The 21,290-nt window shown below is 39.0% G+C and overlaps 1 protein-coding gene and 1 pseudogene across 3 annotated transcripts in view; both read left to right on the forward strand.

Moving 5' to 3' along the window:
• LDLRAD4 (low density lipoprotein receptor class A domain containing 4) overlaps positions 1-21,290 on the forward strand; it is a gene marked incomplete at both ends in the record, with an annotated part of 57,995 nt that overhangs the window by 23,489 nt on the left and 13,216 nt on the right. The window lies entirely within an intron of this gene.
• On the forward strand, positions 19,102-20,315 carry LOC311182904 (small ribosomal subunit protein uS2-like; annotated as a pseudogene). The gene has a single exon. The product of its transcript is annotated as a small ribosomal subunit protein uS2-like (transcript).

Below are 21,290 nucleotides of genomic sequence, written 5' to 3' on the forward strand. Positions count from 1 at the left end.
GAGCATGCTCACCTTTTGGCTGAAGTCTCATCTTCATTGGAACCTCAACAATGGGTGGGATGCATGGCCATTGATTGCTTTCACAGTGGTGATTGTTAGAGAAAATATTCTTCTGTACTCATGCCTCTACCTCAAGGGTTAAAAACAGAGATATATTGAGAGGGCCACTGATTTCTAATAAAAAAGATGGGAGAGAACATCCTTATGTAAGTTGAGACGTTCCCTCTATGAGATTGGGCATTCACCCCAAGTGTGTGTGCACCAACGGAGTGTAGTGTTTCCTGTGCCTGAGCTGCTGTGTCTGTTCCTGGACCAGCTGGTTTGTCATCTTCCTGAGGTAGAGCCCACCTCTTCATGACTGGAGTCTGTGTCCAGGAGGGTAGCAGTGACAATGGGCTCCTCTTTGTGGACTATGGAAGTTAGTCTGGCCTGAAGATAGGCAGGTTCAGGCAGGTGGCTGACCTCCAGGCTCAGGAACCCACTATTTGGGGCTCAGAACTCAACAGTATCTGAAAACTCCTCAGCCTGTATCTTAGGGTCCAGTGAATTGGCACACAGCACATTCCCCCTGCAACTGAGGAGCTGGAACTGCCTTTTCTAATTTCTATATACTCCAGCCTGTTTAGAAAGCACTTATAAAGCAATATAAATTAACTATTTTTAGTAAGGTGTGGGAAAAAATGATATGGTTTTACTAGGTGTGTTTTCGATATTCCAGACTATAAAGATTCATATAGAGTCATTCATTTGGTGTAAAAAATGGCAGGGAAGTTTTCCTTGTCAGTGAGGCAGATTCTTGCTAAACCATAAAACCAAGAGTATTTGTTTTCAGTTTTATCCAATAACAATTCTCCATTCTTAATGAGCTGCTAGAACCGCATTATCAAGTATCAAAAGGCCTTCAAGGGGCAGGTCAGCACCGACTGCAAACCCCAAGCACAGGTTTCCTACCATCAGCCATACTATTTCTCTTTCTGAATGAACAAGTATGTTCATATAGTCAAGCTGCCAGACTGATTATTTAAAATGCTTTATTCCTTGATGTAATCAGAGCATTAGAACATAGCTAATTCTAAAAGCTTCAAAATGAGACTGTCCCTTCAAGTAAGAGAAACAGGAAGCCAAGTTGCTGTTACACCATAGATTCTCAGCTGAACAAAAGTAGATAGATCTTGAGGAAGGGACAAAAAAAGTAGATCTTTGTAATAGATAGTATTTGTCATTAATGCTATGTGAATAGCTCAAATAGTCCTTTGGCTGATACTGCCACCGCTTAAGAGTTTTGAAATTACCTTCAGAACTTGCAGGGTATTTTTTGGAAATTTTTCGAGGGGAACGTTTCTTTTTTAATTTTCAGTAACAACAGGTCTTCCTTTTCGTATTTATTCTTGGAGAATGGATTACATTTTTGGTACCAAGCAAAATCCATTTAGCATTAAATCTTATTAATTATGTGGCTGCTGGAGCTAAATGATATGATTTTGGTGCAAAGCCAAGTGTGACTTGATTAGTAAGACTGATGTTGTCTGAGTTCCAAATTGATACTGTAGAGAAAGGTCAGGAAGGACCCAAAACAAACGACAGCTGCCTCTGGGGAGGAGCCAGGAGGTAGACAAAGGAAGTCTGGTCTCTGTTGTTCAGACTTTTATGGTAAAAAAGTACTCATGTATTACCTTTGTGATTAAAAGAAATCCTCCCCACATATTCACTAAGACTGTGAGCATCTGTAGGCTCCCAAGGCAATGAATTTGAATGTGGTTTGTATTGTGACATAAACATACTAAACCAGATTGTTAAATAATATTGATGAAAAATTTTATAAACAAATGTTAGTAACCTTTTAAGTATAAAAGACATTGACATTAATGATCCAATGGTAAGGTTTGTTTTATTTTTACGTAGTCCTTGAAAGTGGGTATGGCTTATTTTATTTATTTATTTATTTGTTTGTTTGTTTGTTTGTTTGTTTGTTTTTATTTATTTATTTATGCACAGAAAACAGAAGTGTGGGGAGGTGAGAAGATTCACCAGAGACAGAGTGGTGAGCAAAATAGGCAGATTTACTGAAATACATTACTCAGGGGAGCAGCAAGCAAGACAGGAGAGGTCTGCTGCGCCATATGTTGGTTAGCTCCCTGGCCAGGGATCGAACTCAGGCCTTAGTGGTGATAGTGCTGAGACTTAACCCCTAGGCCACCAGGAAGGCCCATGGTTTATTTTAGGGGGAAAATCTCTCCAAATTATTCTCAATGTTAGGAGGCTCCCAAAAGCTGTCAAAGCACAGCTGTCAAAAGACAGGAAGATAGCTGGGTTCTGACTGTGTTAATCCCCTACCAGTTTTGTGGGGGCTCACCTCTCTTGCCACAGCTAGGGGAAGCTGTGTGGCCATTAGCCTAGTGCTGTGGGACCAGCCCTGTGGACAGCCCAGGGTTATTGGGTGAACATTCCCCACTGTGCCTTGACTTCCCCTCCCACATTAGAGGTGATTGTGCTTGCCTCAGCTAATAGTGTGTGCTTCACATTTCCCTGTTGCCCTGAGCTTTCTAATTCCAGGCTGCTTTCTCTGGATTCTTAACTGTTTACTCTCCCTCAGTACCAGGTTCAGGAGAGGTGCCCCGGCAGGGCCTTTTCTGCTTCCTCCTTACAGCCTCACTCATATGTGTGTTGTTCTGGAAAGATAAAAGACTTCCCTTTTTCCTCTCCGCTACCCAGGATGATATGACTTTCTCTTAGAGGCTATGCCCTACATCACATAGAGTTGGGAGGGAAATAGGGGATCTTGAGAAATATGATGATAAAGTTCCAAGAAGAAATAAAGGGGGAAATGCTCAACAGAACTGCCATTGGTATCTAAAGGCAGTGTTTTTATTTTAGCTCTAGGGTGGAAAAAAAGCAATAATAGTACTAAAGTGTTTGGATGATTGGGAAGTTATGTAAAAAAAAAAGGGGGAAAAATGAAAAAAAATTTATTTTATCAAAAGATAAAGGTGTTGCTGAATATCCAAAGATCAGTGTTACCTATACTTTGAAATTCTTGCCCTGGTTCAGGGAGAAAAATAAAATATTTTAGGTCATATAATACATTCATTCACCAAGAGGGATGCCTCGAGTTAAAGCTCAATTGCCAAGCACTGACCCTGCTTTTCCCACTTACTGTGTCACCTCCAATGAGTAATATATCCTCTGTGAGTCTAAGTTTCCTCCCATTAAAGTGAGGCATAATTGATTTAGACCAGAAGTCTTTAGATTGTCTCTTACCGTGAAAAAGGTAAGAACATTTTATATTACAATCCGCAATATTCATATACACAACTGAGGCAGAAATTTTACAAAACAATATTTATACTGTACTCAGATATTTTGTTTCATTTTTTGGAATGCTGGCTGTGATGCAAATTGTCTTTCTAGCTCCCTAAGAAGTTGCAACTCATGATATGAATGCCATTGTATTAGGTGTTTCTGGTCCCATAAAGAGAGAGCTGTTTCCAGTCCCCAGATCTGATGGTTTCTCTTGTCCTTTGTATATGTGAAAATGGAGGTTAGTGAAGGGTATAAAACCAAGAAGTTTTGGGGCCTCATCTATGGTCACAATGCACATAGACACACAACAGCAGTTTCCAAGTACAACTCACAACAGAAGCCCCAGTAAATCATGGTCATGGTATTACTTGATTTAATGTAATAAGCATTATACCCCTTGGGTAGAAAAAGATCCAAGAGATAATGAAATTGAAATGATTGTGAGAGACTGAACAATTATATATCCTCAAATTGAATAAACTACATGAAATGGACAGATTCCCAGAAACACACCCTACTAAGACTGAATCATGAAGAAATAGAAAATCTTAAAAGATCTGTAACTAGTAAGGTTATTGAATCAATAATCTAAAACTTCTGACATATAAAATAATCCCACCAAACATTTAAAGAATTGACACTAACTTCAGACTCTTTCAAAGAACTGAAGAAGAGGGAACACTTTCTAACTCATTCTATAAAGAACAGCATTACCCAGATGCCAAAGCCAGACAAAGACACATAGAAAAACAGAGACCGGCATCCTATATGAATATTAAAATGCAAAGATCCTCAAATAATACTGGCAAACTGAATTCAGCAGTATACTAAAACAGTTACTTTTTTAAAAATTTTATTTTAATTTTGGGGTTACAATTTTGCTTTGTCATATGTGCACATGTTCCATTCATCCTCTACCAATATATTCCCAATCTGTTGCTGTATTCAGTTTGTTAGGGTTTGTGGTAGATATTTGCATCTATATTCATCAGGGATATTAGTCTAAAATTTTCTTTTTTGTTCTGTCTTTGATTTTGTAAATAAGGTAACTTTGACCTCATGATATGTTTCTGCCTTCTTCAATCCTTTTGAAGAGTTTGAGTAGGTTAGGATTAGTTCCTCTGTGAAGGTTGGTAGAATTCCTAGAAGAGCATTCTGGTACTGGGCTATTTTTTCATAGGAAGACTCTATTACCCTTTCCATTTCTGCACTTTGTGACTGGACTGTTTAAGGGGGCTATTTAATCCTGATTCATTCTTAAGAGATTGTATGTATCTATAAATTTGTCCATTTTTTTCTAGGTTGTCCAGTTGTTTGCATAGAGACTTGTAATAGATTCTTTTTTTCCTGTGTATTTCTGCAGTATCTGTTGTCATTTCACCACTTTTATTTCAGATTTTATTGATTTGGGTTTTCTCTCCTCTTTTCTTCATAAGCCTAGCTAATGCACTATAAATGCCCGATTTTGTTTATTTTTTCGGAGAACCAACTTTTCACTGATCTTTGGGACTGTATTTATATGTTTTCCATTTAATTTATTTCTGCTAGAATTGTTATTATTTCTTTCCTCCTATTGATTTTGGATGTCTTCACTGTTCTTTCTCTAGTTCCTTCAGCTGAAGAGTAAATTGGTTATTTGAGATATTCCTTGTTTTTTTTTTTGTTTTTTTTTTAACGTGGGCCTGTATTATATGAACTCCCCATGTAGACTGTTTAGAGTAGCCCATAGAGTCTAGTAGCTTATCTCTCAATTTTCATTAGGTTCTAGATACTTTTTTTAACTCTTCAATTTTTTCATTTATCCAGGAGTTGTTCTGAAGGTCTCCCAAGCTTTGATCTATATGGTGATTTTATTTATTTATTTATACAAGAAACTGAGTACAGGCCAGAGATGTGGGAGGACGAGAGGATTCACCAGAGACAGAGCGGGGAGCAAAACAGGCAGACTGACCGAAAGTCCTGCTGAGGGGAGCAGCAGGCATGACAGGAGAGGTCTGCTGCACCATGTAGGTCTCTCCCTGGCCAGCTGGGAATCCAACCAGCATGCAGAGACTGCGGACCAGCTTCACAGTGCAGCGCTCAACCCCTTGCGCCACCGGGGGGCCCTTGGCAATTGTTTTTTTGGTTGATTTCTAGTTTTATACCATTGTGGTCTGTGCAGATACTCGATATAATTTCTTTCTTTGTATGTATTCTGAGACATGTTTTTGCCCAAGTATCTGATCTATTCTTGATAATATTCCATTGCACTAGGAAAAAAGTATACTCATTTCTTTTGGGATGGAATGCTCTATAAATGCCCAGTAAATCCATCTGTTCTAACACTTTATTTCAAGCCTTTATTTCTTTGTTAATTTTCTGTCTCTGTATGATCTATCCATTCATGTCAGTGGTGTGTTGAGGTCTCCAACAATGATTGTACTTTTGCCAATATGTTGTTTTAGTCTGTTAATGCCTGCTTTATATAACTAGGTGATTCTGTATTACATTCATAATGTTATTAACAGCTATCTCTTCCTATTGAATTGTTTCCTTGATCATTATGTAGTGTCCATTTTTGTCCCTGTTAACCTTTTTTTAGCTGAAAGTCTAGTTTATTTGATATGTGAATAGCTTTTCTGTGTATAATATTAGTTTGTAAAACCATGTCCCAACACTTTATTTATAGCTTTTTTTTTTCTTCCAGTTGTAAATGGGTCTCTTGCAAACAAAGTATAGATTACTGAAATCTTTTCATCCACATTACTAGTCTGTCTTTTGATTTGTTAATTCAGACAGTTCATATTTAGGATGATTATTGATATAAACAATTTATTTTGCTTTTTTGAAATTTGATTATTTTTCTGTTGTTTCTTTTTCCACTTGTTTCTCTCTGCTATTTGTGGATGAATTTCTTTAGTATTTCTATCAATGTTCTTGTTTCTTTGTCCGTGGGCCTCTATTCTGGATTTTGGGTTAGTAATTACCAGGGGGGTTTTACTTAAATTACTATGTCTTAAGTCCTTTATGAGCTCATGTTTGCTCTCCAACATTTAACTACTCAGGTTCTATCCATTTCTTCTTCCCCTTTAGTGGTTTGTTGGTGTTCATGCTTCTGATTTTCTATTCCTGTTGTTATTTTGCTCAGGAATTTATGTTGCAATTTTTTAATTTTCTTTTTCCTTTTTTTTTTTTTTTCTTTTCTTGAAGAGCTGGTGTGGTGGAGATGAACTCCATTACTTTCTGTTGGTTTGGGAAAGCCTATATTTCACCTTCATACATGAATGATAGTTATACAGAATAGAGAGCATTCTTGGTTGGGAGTTCTTGTCTTCTAGCATTGTGAATATGCTCTTTTTTGCCTAGAGAGTGTATGGGCTGAAGTCCAGGGAGAGCATAATTTAAGAGACTTTTTAGGTTATTTTTTCCTTGCTTCCTGCAAATTTTTTCCTTTATTTTTGATTTTTGATAATTTCTCTCTATCTCTCTGAGTTTTTCTTGTGTTGTTTGTGTGATCAAATTAAATCAGACAAATTAGTAAACAAATTTAATTATATATACACATGAAGTCTACATAGACATAAGGTCTTATTCCAAGGTCAGTGAGGAATAATGAGGGTATATATCCTGAGTTACGAAGTGGGGCAGATGCCTGGGGCTTCAAGGAGTGAAAAATGAGTCTCATGACAAGGAGGTAGTGACTCTTATGACAAAGACCAGATGCTTTGTAATTAAATATTTGTCCTGCCATATAGAAAGGCTTCTCTGATGGGTTATTTCTAGTGATAAACCTAACTCAGAGTAGGAGCTCCAGTTTTCATTCTTCAGGTATATAAAGGAGTGGTAAAACTTTCTTATGAGCCTGCAAGGCTTTCATTGATCTAAGCTCAAAATAATCCAGATTGCAAAAGTGGCATGTTGTGCTAAGGTCTGTTCTCAAAATCAGTAGGAAGGTTATCCTTTAAATAGGAATAGTAAAATTATATCTGTTCACAGATGGCACAATTTTATATGTGGGAAACTCTAATTGCTCCACCACAAGCAAAAAATAAGACAAAAACTGTTAGAACTAATAAACAAATTCAGAGTTGCAGGATACAAAATCAACAGGCAGAAGTCAGTTGCATTTCTTTACAATAACAATGAACAATCCAAAAAAAGGGAAATTAAGAAAACAATTAGTCAAGACAGAAGAATTTATCGAAAATAGTAAAATCTTGAGGACTAAACATAACCAAAGAGAGAGAGACTTATATGTACAAGTATCTACAATGTTGCTGAAAAAAATTTAAGTAGACATAAATAAATGGAAAGATTTATTGTGTTCATGGATTGGAATATTGCCAAAAATTTAACACTACTCAAGCAATCTACAGCTACAGTGCACTCCTTATCAAAATCTTAATGGTGAATTTTACAGAAATAGGAAAGTCCATCTTAAAATTCATATGCTGTCTAAAGGGGACACCTAAATAGCCAAAATAAATTGAAAAAGCAAGTTTGGAAGTTCAAAGTTTTTATTTCAAGACTTACTGTAAGCTACAGTAACAAACCAGTGTATATTAGCTTAAGGAAAGAAAATAGAATGATGGAATAGAATAGAGCACAGAAATTAACTCTCTTATACATGGTCAAATGATTTTCAGCAAGGGTGTCAAGACCGTTCAAGGAGAAAGGGTAGTCTTTTTTAAAATGTTGTTGAGAAAACTGGGAATCCATATGTTAAATAATGACTTCAAACACTTATCTGTGTCATATACAAAAAGATTAACTCAAAAAAGAGATCACTTGAATGGAGTGCAAAGATTTTTTCCCAATCAATGGGGTGTCTCTCTGTTTGGTTAATGTCTCTTTGGCTGTACAGAAGCTTTTCGGTTTGATGTAATCCCAGGGTTTATCTTTGCCTTCACTATCACTGCTTTGGGTGGTGAGTCTTTAAACATGTTATTGCAATGTATGTCTTACAGCTAGAAGGAATTATGCTCAGTGAAATAAACCAGAAGGAAAAAGAAAATTATCGGATGGTTTCACTTATAACAGGAATATGGGGGAACCAAATAAAACATCAGTGTAAAAAAAGGTAGTAACAGTACAAAACACAGCAAAGCAAAAACAGACAATTATGAATCAAAGACAGGCTGTGGGGTAGGGGGAGGGAGATGGATCAGAGGGAGGGAGGGGGAGAGCAGGAGACTGTGGTGGTGGTACACAGGTGCCTTGGGGAAGGAAATTCCATGGGGACTCAACCTGAGGGGATGGGGGGAAGCAAATATTGTTTTAAAAAAATTAAAATTTATAAAAAAAAGAGATCAAAAACTTAAATGTAAAAGCTAAAACTATCAACTCTTAGAAGAAAATAGTGGGGGGGAGGGATTTAGTGACACTGAATTTGGCAATGATTGGATATAACAACAAAAAAGGCAGCAAAAGGAAAAGATTAATTGGACTTCATCAAAATTAAAAACATTTGCTTGTCAAAAGACACTACCAAGAGAATTAAAAGGGAACTCATGGAATGAGAAAATATTTGTAAATCATATATCTGATAAGGAGTAATGTCCAGAATATATAAGGAACTCCTACAGATGTAAAATAACCTAATTAAAAAAAAAAAAACAGGCAATAGACTTGAATAGACATTTATCCAAAAAAGATGCATAAAGGACCAATAAGCACATGAGAAGAACCCAGTATCACTAATTGTAGTAACTAGTTTTTTTGTGTCAACTTGATTCTACTAAGGGATGCACAGAGGACTGATAAAACATTATTTCTGGATGTGTGCAAACAGCACAAAACCTACTGATTCTGTTATCTGGAGTATGCTGATTTAATATACTATTAAGGAAATGCAAATCAAAACCATAATTAGATAATACAATATACCCACTAGGATGACTATTATAAAAAAAAAAAAAAGAAAATAGCAAGTGTTAGCTACATTGTAGAACAAGTGGAACACTTGTGTATTGCTGGTGAGAATGTAAAATGGTACAGTCACTGTGGAAAACAAGATAAAGAATAAGATTTATTCCTTAAAAAGTTAAGCATACAACAGTAAGACCCTGGAGCCCCATCAGGAGGGTACCAGAGTGGCCAGAGACCTTGCAACCTTATGCAAGATCCCACCAGTCCTCACCTAGAAATGCAGAGGCTCTATGACTTACTGTGAGAGGCTACCAGTGCCTTCTTGGGCCCATGAAGCCCCAGAACCATATCAGGGAGGGTATCAGAGCACCCAGAGGCTTTTTTACAACCTCCCAGAGGATCCAGCTGGCACCTGCCAGACCAGCATACACTTTGCACCACTCTTTGGGACCTTACCCTGCACCCACTTGCACCTAGAAAGACCTTGTGACTTCCCATGACATCCCCACCAGAATCTACACAAAAAGGTGAGACCTCACACCCTCACACCCACATCAAGGAGTGAGCCAGAGTGGCCAAAGGCTTCACAACCACATATGAGACCTCGACCAGCAATTCAGCAGATAGGTGAGAACCCTGAAAGTAAGGGGGGAGGAGCCGTACCCAGAGGAAGCCCCACACACAGCATCTGGGATCCAAAGCTAATAATGGGCAGAAGAAAAAAACAAAAAAGCAAAAACAAAAACAAAAACAAAAAACAGCAACATAAGTCCCCAAGAGAAAAGTACAACACAGAGAAAGAATAAATAACCAATTCACAGACATGGAAGCTGTGTTCTCCCTATCAGATACAGAGTTTAGAATTGTAGTGATAAGGAATTCAAAGAAATGAACGTTCTTAGAAATGAAATCAATAACCTGAAGACAGAAAATGAGGCTTGAGCTATTATTAAAATGCAGTTTCAGGATTTCAAAAGAGAAATACAGGAAATGAAAAACTCAAGAGAAAGTTGTGGAAGAATAGATGAAGTGGAACAATGAGTCAGTGTAACTGAAGATGCAAATGTACAAAGAATCCTGGTAGAGAAAGAACAAGAAAAATGAAATTTTAAAAGATGAAGAAACACTCTAAGAGCCATCCAAGTCCATGAGAAAAGGCAGAATAAGAGTAATAGCTATACCAGAGGCAGAGGAGAGAAAGGAACAGAAATGTATTTAGAGAAATAATGAAGGTGCCTAGCCTGGTGGTGCAGCGGTTGAGCTTTGGGCTGCGAAGCTGCCTGCAGCCTCTGCAGCACCAGTTCGATCCCTGGCCAACGGCAAGGGTCCCACATGGCACAAGAGACCTCTCCTGCAGTGTCTGCTGCTCCCCTCAGCAGTGTATTTTGTCGGTCTGCCTGTTCTGTTCCCCGCTCTGGCTCTGGTGAATTCTCTCACCCTCCCATGCTTCTGACTGTACCCAGTGCTTGTATAAATAAATCTTGAAGGAAAAAAAAAGAAAAAGAAAAAGAAATAATGGAGGAAAACTTCCTGAGCCTAAAGAAGGGAATAAATCTGCAAATCCAGGAAGCTAAAAGAACCCCAGCCTTGACAGCAAGATATATACTAGTGAAAATTCCAAAAATTCAGGGCAAAGAAAGAATACTGAAGAATACTGGCAAGGGGGGTAAGCAGATAACCTATAAAGGTACCCCCGATAGGCAGCCATCAGACTTCTCTGAAAAAATACTATGAGCTAGGAGAAAATGGATTGGCATTTGAATAGTGAGAAAAAATACTCTGTCCTGTAAGACTCTCCTTCATATGTGAAGGAGGAATAAAGGCCTTTCAGACATACAGAAGCTCAAGGAGTTTGGAAACACTAAATCACTCCTCCAATAAATATTGACAGGAATAGGCACATTGAAACCAAAAAACCTACACATAACTAAATAAGGAAACAAATTAACCCACAAAAATTGAGAATAAAATGGCAGAACAAACTATCACATATCAATAATCTCTTTAAATGTAAATAGGCTGAACACACCAATTAAAAGACACAGTGTATCTAGTTAAATCAGCAAATGTAATCCAACCTTCTGCTGTCTCCAGAAGACACACCTAAACTCCAAAAACAAAATTAGGCTCAAAGTAAAGGGCTGGAAAACAATCCTACAAACCAGTGGGACCCTGAAAAAGACAGGGACAGCCATACTTACATCAGACAAAATACATCTTTTTAAAAAAAGATAAAAAGAAACAGGGAGGGACACTCTATAGTGATAAAGGGAACAATACATCAAGAAGATATTGATACATATATACACCAAATGAACAAAAAGAAAAACGAACAAATCCAAAAGCCAATAGAAGAACAGAACTAACAAAAATCAAAGCAGAAGCAAATGAAATAGAAATTTAAAAGACAGTCTAAAAGATCATCAAAACCAAAATACATTAGGCGACTACCATCAACTCTGAAAATAAACATTGGAAAAAACAAATTTGTGGTAGGAGTTTCAACACCCCTCTCTCAGCAATGGACAGATCAATTAGACAGAAAATAAAGAGGGATAAAAGAGCCTTAAATAGGGCCTCCCCGGTGGCGCAGTGGTTGAGCTCTGGGTTGCGAAGCTGCCCGCGGCCTCTGCGGCACCGGTTCAATCCCCGGCTGCACCCCGGCCACTGGAGGAGGGTCCCACATGGTGTGCAGACCTCTCCTGCCACCCACTGCTCCCCTCAGCAGTGTACTTTGGTTCTTCTACCTGCTCTGCTCCCCGCTCTGGTTCTGGTGAATTCTGTCACCCTCCCGCGCTTCTGACTGTACCCAGTGCATGTATAAACAAACAAACAAACAAACAAACAAACAAACAAATAAAACATGCATCTATAAAAAAAAAGCCTTAAATAGAGATTAGATCTCTTTGACCTCGTAGACATATACAGAGTATCACCCCCCAAAAAGTAGAATATACATTTTTCTCAAGTGCACATGGCATATTCTCCAGGATAGGCCATGTTCTGGAACACAAAACAAAGATCAATAAATTCATGAAGATTGAAATCCCAACATCTTCTCCAATCACAAAGGTATCAAAAGAAAGCATGGAAATCTTTTAATATATGGAGACTGGACAACACACCACTGAAAGACCACTAGGTTAATGAGGAAAACAAGGAGGAAATTATAAAATACCTTAAAACAAATGAAAACAAGCACACAACCATCCAAAACTTATGGGATGCAGCAAAAGCAATACTAAGAGGAAACTATATAGCAATATAGCCCCACATCAAGAAATAAGAGCTCAAATAAATAACCTTCTCTTTCAACTTGAGGATTTAGAAAAAGAAAAACGAACAAATCCAAAAGCCAATAGAAGAACAGAACTAACAAAAATCAAAGCAGAAGCAAATGAAATAGAAATTTAAAAGACAGTCTAAAAGATCATCAAAACCAAAACCTTATTCTTTGAAAAAATGTAAATAAAATATACAAGCCTCTGGCAAAGCTCACCAAGAGAATAAGGGAGAAATTTCAAATAAGTAAATTCAAAAACAAAAACCAAGAAATCATAACAGATGCTGTACAAATTCAGAGGAAAATTAGAAATTACTGTGAACATCTATGTGCTAACAAATACCATAACCTAGGGTAGATGGACAAATTCTTAGAATTATACAGTCATTCAAGATTGAATAGGGCAGAAATAGAAAACATGAACAAACCAATCACAAGTAAGGAAAATGAAATACTAATCAAAACTCCCCAAAAAACAAGAGTCCTGGACCAGATGGTTTCACAAATGAATTCTACCAAACCTTCAATTGTGCTCAAACTCTTCCCCCAAAAAGAAATTCTTCCAAATACTTGTTATGACCCCAACATTACTCTAGTACCAAAACCATAGACAACACAAAAAAGAAAATTGCAGACCAATCTCCCTAACAAACACAGGCATTAAAATTCTGAATAAAATCCTAACAAACCAAATCCATCAGTGCATTAAAAGGATAATACACCATGACCAAATGGGATTGACACCAGGTACATAAGAATGGTTTAACATCTGAAAATCAATCAACATAATTCACCACATCATCAAAAAGAAAGATAAATACCATATCAATAGATGCTGAGAAAGCATTTAATGAGATTCATCCATTTATGTTGAAAACCCTTTTTAAAAACTGGCAATAAACAAATCATACCTTAATGTAATTTTTTTAAAGTTATTTACTACAAACCCATAGTTAAATGTCATTCTCAATGGTGTTAAAAAAATGAAAACTTTTCCACTAAAATCTGGTATAAAAAAGACAAAAGATATCCACTCTAACCAGTGCTATTCAACATAGCATTGGAAGTTCTAGCTAGAGTGATTAGATGAGAGAAAAATATAAAAGGAATCCAGATTGGGAAAGAAGTAATGCTGTCATTATTTGCAGATGACATGATAATATACATAGAGAACCCCCAAGACTACATGGAAAAACTAATTTAAACAATCACTTTAGCAAAGCAGCAGGGTAGATAATCAACACACATATTTCAGTTAATTCCAATACACAAAAATGAAATAAAAGAGGAAGAAATTAAGAAAATTATCACATTTACAATTACACCAATTAAAAAAAATAAATACCTAGGAGTAAACCTAACATAGGAGGTAAAAGATCTATACAAAGAAAACAGTAAGACATTGTTGAAAGAAATAGAAGACACAACGAAATGGAAAAATATTCCCTGCTCATGGACATTGTCATAATGGCCATTCTGTTAGGGGGAAAAGGATGTCCCAAAGCAAATTCCATATAGGCTTTGTGGACTCCACCCCCACCCCAGGTCAAAGCCAAAGACACTGGGAACTCCAAATCCCATCACCATCAAAGGGAAGGTGGCTGGGACCTGAGGGTGGGGTTAAGCAGCCAGGTGGATACAAAAAGGCAGACACGTGGGCTTTGGGGGGTCTCTCCATTTTTGGGCTCTCAGCCAGCTCGCAGTGTCCGGCCAGCTCTGAGAGTGACTTTGGGTTTCCAGGTCGTCGGATCGGGTAGGACGCATTAAAGACTTTATTTCCCTATTTTCTCCCTGAGTTGTACATTTTCCTTATTTCTTTTTCTCTTGTAAATAAACCTTTTATTAACCCTTTTGCGTGTGTCTGTAGTAGAGTATTCATAAGTCCCTTTAAAGCGCGCAGGTGAGGACCCACAGCCAGGAACCCGTTTAATATCGGGGTTGCTCTATAACAATTCTACCCAAAGAAATATACAGATTCAATGCAATTACAATAAAAATATCAGTGGCTTGTTTCAAAGCACTGGAGCAAACACTATTGAAATTCATATGGAATTACAAAAGACCCTGAATAGCAACATCAATCTTGACAAAGGGGAAAGAGAATGGAGGTATCATTCCATACCTTAAGCTATAATATAAAGCCATAATAATTAAAACAGCCTGGTACTGGAACAAAAACACATAGACCAATGGAATAGAATTGAGAGCCCAGAAATAAACCCATATATATATAAGAGTGTGTGTGTGTGTGTGTGTATATATATACAGTTAATATTTGAGATAGGCATGCAGTTAATCTTTGAGATAGGCATTGAAATATATACCGGAACAAGATAACCTCTTCAATAAATAGTGTTGGGTAAACTGGACAACTGAATGCAAAAGAATCAAACTAGACCACAATCTCACACCATCCGCTAAAGTCAACTTAACATGGATCAAAGATTTGAATGTAAGACCTGTAATCATAAAATACATAGAATAAAACACAGGTAAAACATTTCATGACATAAACTTTAGTGATACCTTTAGGGATTCATCCCCAACAGCAAGGAAAACAGAACAGAATATAAACAGCTGGGACTACATCAAACAGAAAAATTACTATATAGTGAAAGAAACATAACTTAAACAAAAAAAAAATCCTACTGAATAAGAGAATATATTTTCATACCATATATCTGACAAAGGACTGATATAAAAGATATACAAAGAACTCTTAAAACTCTACAAAAACAAAGAAAATAATCCAATCAAAAATGGGCAAAAGAACTAAACAGACACTTCTCCAATGAAAACATTCAAAAGACCAGCAGATACATAAAAAAAAGTTCACAATCACTTATGCAAATCAAGACCACAGTGAGAGATAGTATCTCACACCTGTGAGAATGGCCCCATATCAAAAAGACCAGAAACAACAAAGGCTGGCAAGGATGTGGAAAAAAAGGAACCTTCCTGCACTGCTGTGGGAATGCAAACTGCTCAGGCCCTTATGGAAAGCAGTGTGAAGATGTCTCAAAACATTAAAAATGGAAGGTGGCTCTCAGTTCAGTGAAGAGAGTAATCTAGCAAGGCAGCTGCTGGACATCTTGCAACACCAGTATCTGCTCCCCAGGAAAAGCTTTGTTAACCAGACATTGATGAACCCAGAGCATGCACTAAGGTTTGGGCACTGTGCTGGGTGATTGGGATTCACACAAAGGTGTAGCCTTAGAAGGGTCAGCAAGCAAAGGTGAGCAGCAAGACCAGGAGAGCGCCCACCTTCCTACACACAGCTGTTGGAGGACAGCGACCCCTGTGCACCCACACACCCTGTTTGGAAAAGTGAGTAAAGCCAGGAAGACAGAAGGAGAGCCCAGCCCCCACAGGGAGCAGCAACCACTTGGGAGAGTGTCTTTTAGCTCACACACAGTGTTAGAGTCTGTGTGAACCCCTATGCTCCTGCACCAACTCCGCCCAGCATTGTAAATTAAGATGTGCAAGTAGCAGATTAGCTGCTAGGCAGGATTCCCCGAGGTGAGCGAACAGCTCCAGGAGCCATTGGAGAAAAATAAAGACTCCCAGGAGACCTACAAATAGCCCAAGGCCAGCCAGTAAGCTTGTGCGGAAAAGGGGTGCACTTGAAAAGCATATGCAGATCGGGGCTGCCCAGGTCCCACGCCTGTGACCTAGGCTTGCAGGGAGATGCGTGGGGGCCCTCACTGAGGTGAATGTCCCTCACTGAGTAATCAGAAACCAGGCGCCCGGACACAGGAGTGGAGTGCAAAAGGCGCCATTTCTGCGAACACTGAACTGAGCTACAACCTGCATCCTAGACCTGAGGGCTTTGGGAACTGAGACCCGGGGCACAAAATTCAGGGCGTGGGTTCCCCGCGATGGTGGGGCACAAGGCAGACACAGCACCCCCACGCAGTTGAGGCTCTCCATGCCACTCCCACTCTGTTCCCCGGGACCCACGGGCTTAAAAACAGTTCCCAAAGGACACTAGGAAAGATCTCTGTCGCCACCTAGTGACCAGGAAAAAAATCACCAACACTACCAGGGATCACAAGAACACCCTCAGGCACTGAGAGAGGGTGGGCCACGCAAACGGGGGTAAGGAGGGAAATAAGGCGTGGAGCAAGACCCCATCTGAAAGGTTCGGCGTGGTAAAGAAGAGCCAGGCCAAGTTTCCTTGGGGGGGGGGAAGGGAAAGTTTATTGCTCCCGGGCGGATCTCACAGACCCAAGGCGGGGGTCAGTGGAGTCGCGCACATTGTTAGGGGGAAGCAGGGTTTTATAGGGTGAGGAGAGGTCAGGTGGGTAGTTGGGCTCGTGTGGTGGGAAAAGTTTGTAGGGCAGGTAGAGGTTCTTTGTCTGAGATGAGACTCGTAGTGGGAGGGGGGAGGCTCATTGTCTGAGTCCTCCAGGCAGGTATCCCCATTCCTGCCCCCCAGGTGGGCTTCCTGGTTGGCTCCTGCATTCTGGCTTCCTGCATGGACCTTTCACCATCCTCGAACTGAGAGCTAGGCACAGGATCCAGGGCGTGGGATGTGCCATAGCAGCGGGCACTGTACAGGGTGACAGCCAGCGTTTTGGATCTCATAGCCCTGGAACTGAAAACTAGAGTGCAGACTTCAGGGTGTGGGATGCATACAGCTGCAGGCACACCCCCCTGGTGAACACAGGGCAGACACAGCACCTGGCTTGAATAAGAGCCCCTGTGTTGAGGTTCTCCCCTGCGTACCCCCTCCACCACTCAGAGAACCACTGGGAAAAAGCACAGGTCAGCAAGTATGGATCTCTGGTGCCACCTCGTGACCATAACTAAATCACCAACTAGCTGATTCCCTGTTAGAACTGAAAAATACAGAGGGAGGGAACTGTAAAGGACAGAGCCCAGCATCACAGCATCAATACCCTGGTGGAGTTTTGGCCTACCAGTGCTGGTCTCAATCTGGTAAACAGTTTCCAACACCCCTAAAGGAGCACTCCAAAGAGATGCCCGCCAACACCAGTGGCACAATGTCCCAACGCATAGAACTAATTAGAAAGCAAATAACAGGGAGAAGAAAAAATATAAATAACCAAGCAAGCCAGCAGGAGGACACACCATAAAAAGAAACACTGTCACCAGAGCTCAACAATGACATGGAAGAACTTCTCGGCCTGTCAGATAGACAATTAATAATGATCCTGAAAGAAAGAAAGAAAACAAAAAGGAAAAAAATGAGTTGAGACAAATAATCACTGAACAGAAGAATGAAATTGAGACCTTAAGAAAGGAAAGAAAAGAAATGCTTTTTAAAAGATTACTAGAAGAGATAAAGAACTCTGGGAAAAGCAATGAAAACAGGATCGATGAAATGGAAGAATGAATCAGTACTATAGAAAATACAGAAATAAAAAGAGCCAAAAGAGAAATGGAGAGAGAAGTGCAAAGGAAGCAGTATAAGGAGACTCTTAGGCAATTATCAGACTCCATAAAGAGAGGAAATGTAAGAGTTATAGGCATTCCAGAAGGTGAGGAGAGAGACAAAGGAACTGAGAAATTATTCAAGGAGATAATTGAAGAAAACTTCCCAAGCATGATAAAGGAGATGAATATCGACATAAAAGAAGTGAGAAGAACTCCCAATTACCATAATAAAAAGAAAGCTACATCAAGACACCTAATAGTAAAGCTTGCAAGAGTCCAAGACAAGGAAAAAATAATGGCGCTGACAAGGGGGAAGAAACATAATTTATAAGGGAAAACCAATCAGGTTAACTTCTGATTGCTCCAGAGAAACATTACAGGCAAGAAGAGAATGGAATAACATATTCAGCAAACTTCAAGACAGCAAATGCCAACCAAGAATACTTTACCCTGCAAAGCTCTCCTTCTTCTATGAAGAAAAAACATGGACCTTCTCAGACAAACAGAAGCTCCAGAAATTCATTACAACTAAACCCCCACTCCAAAAAATTCTACAGAAGTCCTAAAGCCAAAACAAACAGAGGAATGAACAAGAAGAACAGAATAAAGCAAGGAATAAAATCACAAAAAAGACAAACAAAATGGCAAACACAGATGCCAATATATCAATATTAACTCTAAATGTAAATGTATTAAACTCATCAGTAAAAAGACAGAGAGTAGCAGACTGGATTAAAAAACAAAATCCAATCTTCTGCTGTCTCCAGGAAACACATTTAACCACAAAAGATAAACACAGACTGAAAGTAAAAGGGTGGAAAACAATCCTACAATCAAATGAACCAAAAAAGAAGGCAGGAACAGCCATACTTATATCAGATGAAATAGACTTAGACTTCAAATTAAAAAAAAGTAAAAAGAGACATAGATGGACACTACATTATGATCAAGGGGGATAATACATCAGGAAGATATAACACTCATCAACATATACTCACCAAATAAGGGGCACCAAAATATATTAGACGATTATTATCAGCTCTGAAAACAGATATTAAAGAAAATACATATATAGTGGGAGACATCAACACCCCACTCTCACCAATGGACAGGTCAACGAGACAAAAAATAAACAAAGACACTAGAGCCCTAAATAAAGATATAGAACTCATGGACTTAAAAGACATCTATACCTTTCTGCGCTGCCAAGAGAGGGGTCCATATGGAGTTGTTCTGGGCTCCCATTGTAACTTAAAAGGGAAACTTTCACAATGTCCGGAGTCCTCGATGTCCTGCAAATGAAGGAGGAGGATGTCCTCAAATTCCTTGCAACAGGAACCTACTTAGGTGGCACCAACCTTGACTTCCAGATGGAACAGTACATCTACAAAAGGAAAAGTGATGGCATCTATATCATAAATTTGAAGAGAACCTGGGAGAAGCTCCTGCTGGCAGTTCGTGCCATTGTTGCCATTGAAAATCCGGCTGATGTCAGTGTCATATCGTCCAGGAACACTGGCCAGTGAGCTGTGCTAAAGTTTGCTGCTGCCACTGGAGCCAATCCTATTGCTGTCCGCTTCACTCCTGGGACCTTCACTAACCAGATCCAGGTAGCTTTCCGGGAGCCAAGACTTTTGGTGGTTACCGATCCCAGGGCTGACCACCAGCCTCTCACAGAGGCATCCTATGTTAACCTGCCTACCATTGCTCTGTGTAACACACTCTCCTCTGCGTTATGTGGACATTGCCATCCCCTGCAACAATAAGGGAGCTCACTCAGTGGGTTTCATGTGGTGGATGCTGGCCCGGGAAGTTCTACGCATGCATGGCACCATCTCCCGTGAACACCCTTGGGAGGTCAGGCCTGATCTCTACTTCTACAGAGATCCTGAAGAGATTGAAAAGGAAGATGAGGCTGCTGCTGAAAAGGCTGTGACCAAGGAGGAATTTCAGGGCAAATGGATGGCTCCAGCTCCTGAGTTTACTGCTACTCAGACTGAAGGGGCAGACTGGTCTGAAGGCGTGCAGGTGCCCTCTGTACCTATCCAGTAGTTCCCTACTGAAGACTGGAGCGTCCAGCCTGCCACTGAAAACTGGTCTGCAGCTCCCACTGCTCAAGCCACTGAATGGGTGGGAACAACCACTGAGTGGTCTTAAGCTGTTCTTCCAGAGACTTGAACAGAAAGTGGAAATAAGGTTAATGGAAAATAAACAGTTTGTAAAAGTTGAAAAAATAAATAAATAAATAAATAAAAGACATCTATAGGACACTGCACCCAAAAAAATCTGAGTACACATTTTTTTCAAGTGCGCATGGATCATTCTCCAGAATTGATCAAATATTGGGCCACAAGACAAACATCAACAGATACATGAAAATCAAAATCATTCCAAATATCGTCTCAAATCATAAAGGCATCAAGCTAGAAATAAATCATGGAAAAAAAACAAGGAACCTTCCCACTTTATGGAGATTGAAATCCACACTGCTGGAAGACCACTGGACTAATGAGGATATCAAAGAAAATTAAAAAATACTTTGAGTTGAATGACAAGGAGGACACCACTTTCCAGAATGTATGGGATGCAGCAAAAGCAGAAATAAGAGGAAAATATATAGCAATGCAGGCTCACATCAACAAACAAGAAAGAACTCAAAGAAACAATCTAACCTCACATCTCAAAGAACTAGAGAAAGAACAACCAAAAAAACCCAAAAGCCAATAGAAGTAAGGAAATAATAAAAATCAAAGCAGAAATAAATGAATTAGAAATTAAAAAAACAATCCAAAAGATCAATGAAACTTAAAGTTGGTTCTTTGAAAAAGTAAACAAAATAGACAAACCTCTAGCCAGGCTCACAAAGAGAAAAACAGGAGAAAACACGTATAAATAGGATTATAAATGAAAGAAGAGAAATCACAACAGACTCAGTAAAAATCAAAAGAATAATAGAGATTACTATGAACACTTATATGCAAACAAATTTAACAACATCTCTAGAAGAAAAGGACAAATTCCTAGAATGATGCAATCATCCAAAGCTGGACAAAGAAGAAAGAGAACAACTAAACAGACCAATTATAAGAAGCGAAATTGAAGCAGTAATCAAAGCACTCCCCCCAAAACAAAAGCCCAGGCCCAGACAGCTTCACAAATGAATTCTACCAAACAATCAGCAGTGAATTAGTGCCTATCCTACACAAACTCTTTCAAAAAATTGAAAAAGAAGGAATACTACCAAATACGTTCTGCGAAGCAAACATTACACTAATACCAAAACCCAACAAAGACAGCACAAAAAAAGAAAATTACAGGCCAATCTCCCTAATGGACAATGATGCAAAAATCCTCAACAAAATCCTTGCAAACAGAATCCAACAATGCATCCATAAGATAATTCACTACAACCAAGTAGGATTTATTCCAGGGACACAAGGAGGGTTCAACATCCGAAAAT

Source organism: Talpa europaea (genome assembly GCF_964194135.1).
Source record: "Talpa europaea genome assembly, chromosome: 13".
In the NCBI taxonomy this organism is placed as follows: Eukaryota; Metazoa; Chordata; class Mammalia; order Eulipotyphla; family Talpidae; genus Talpa; species Talpa europaea.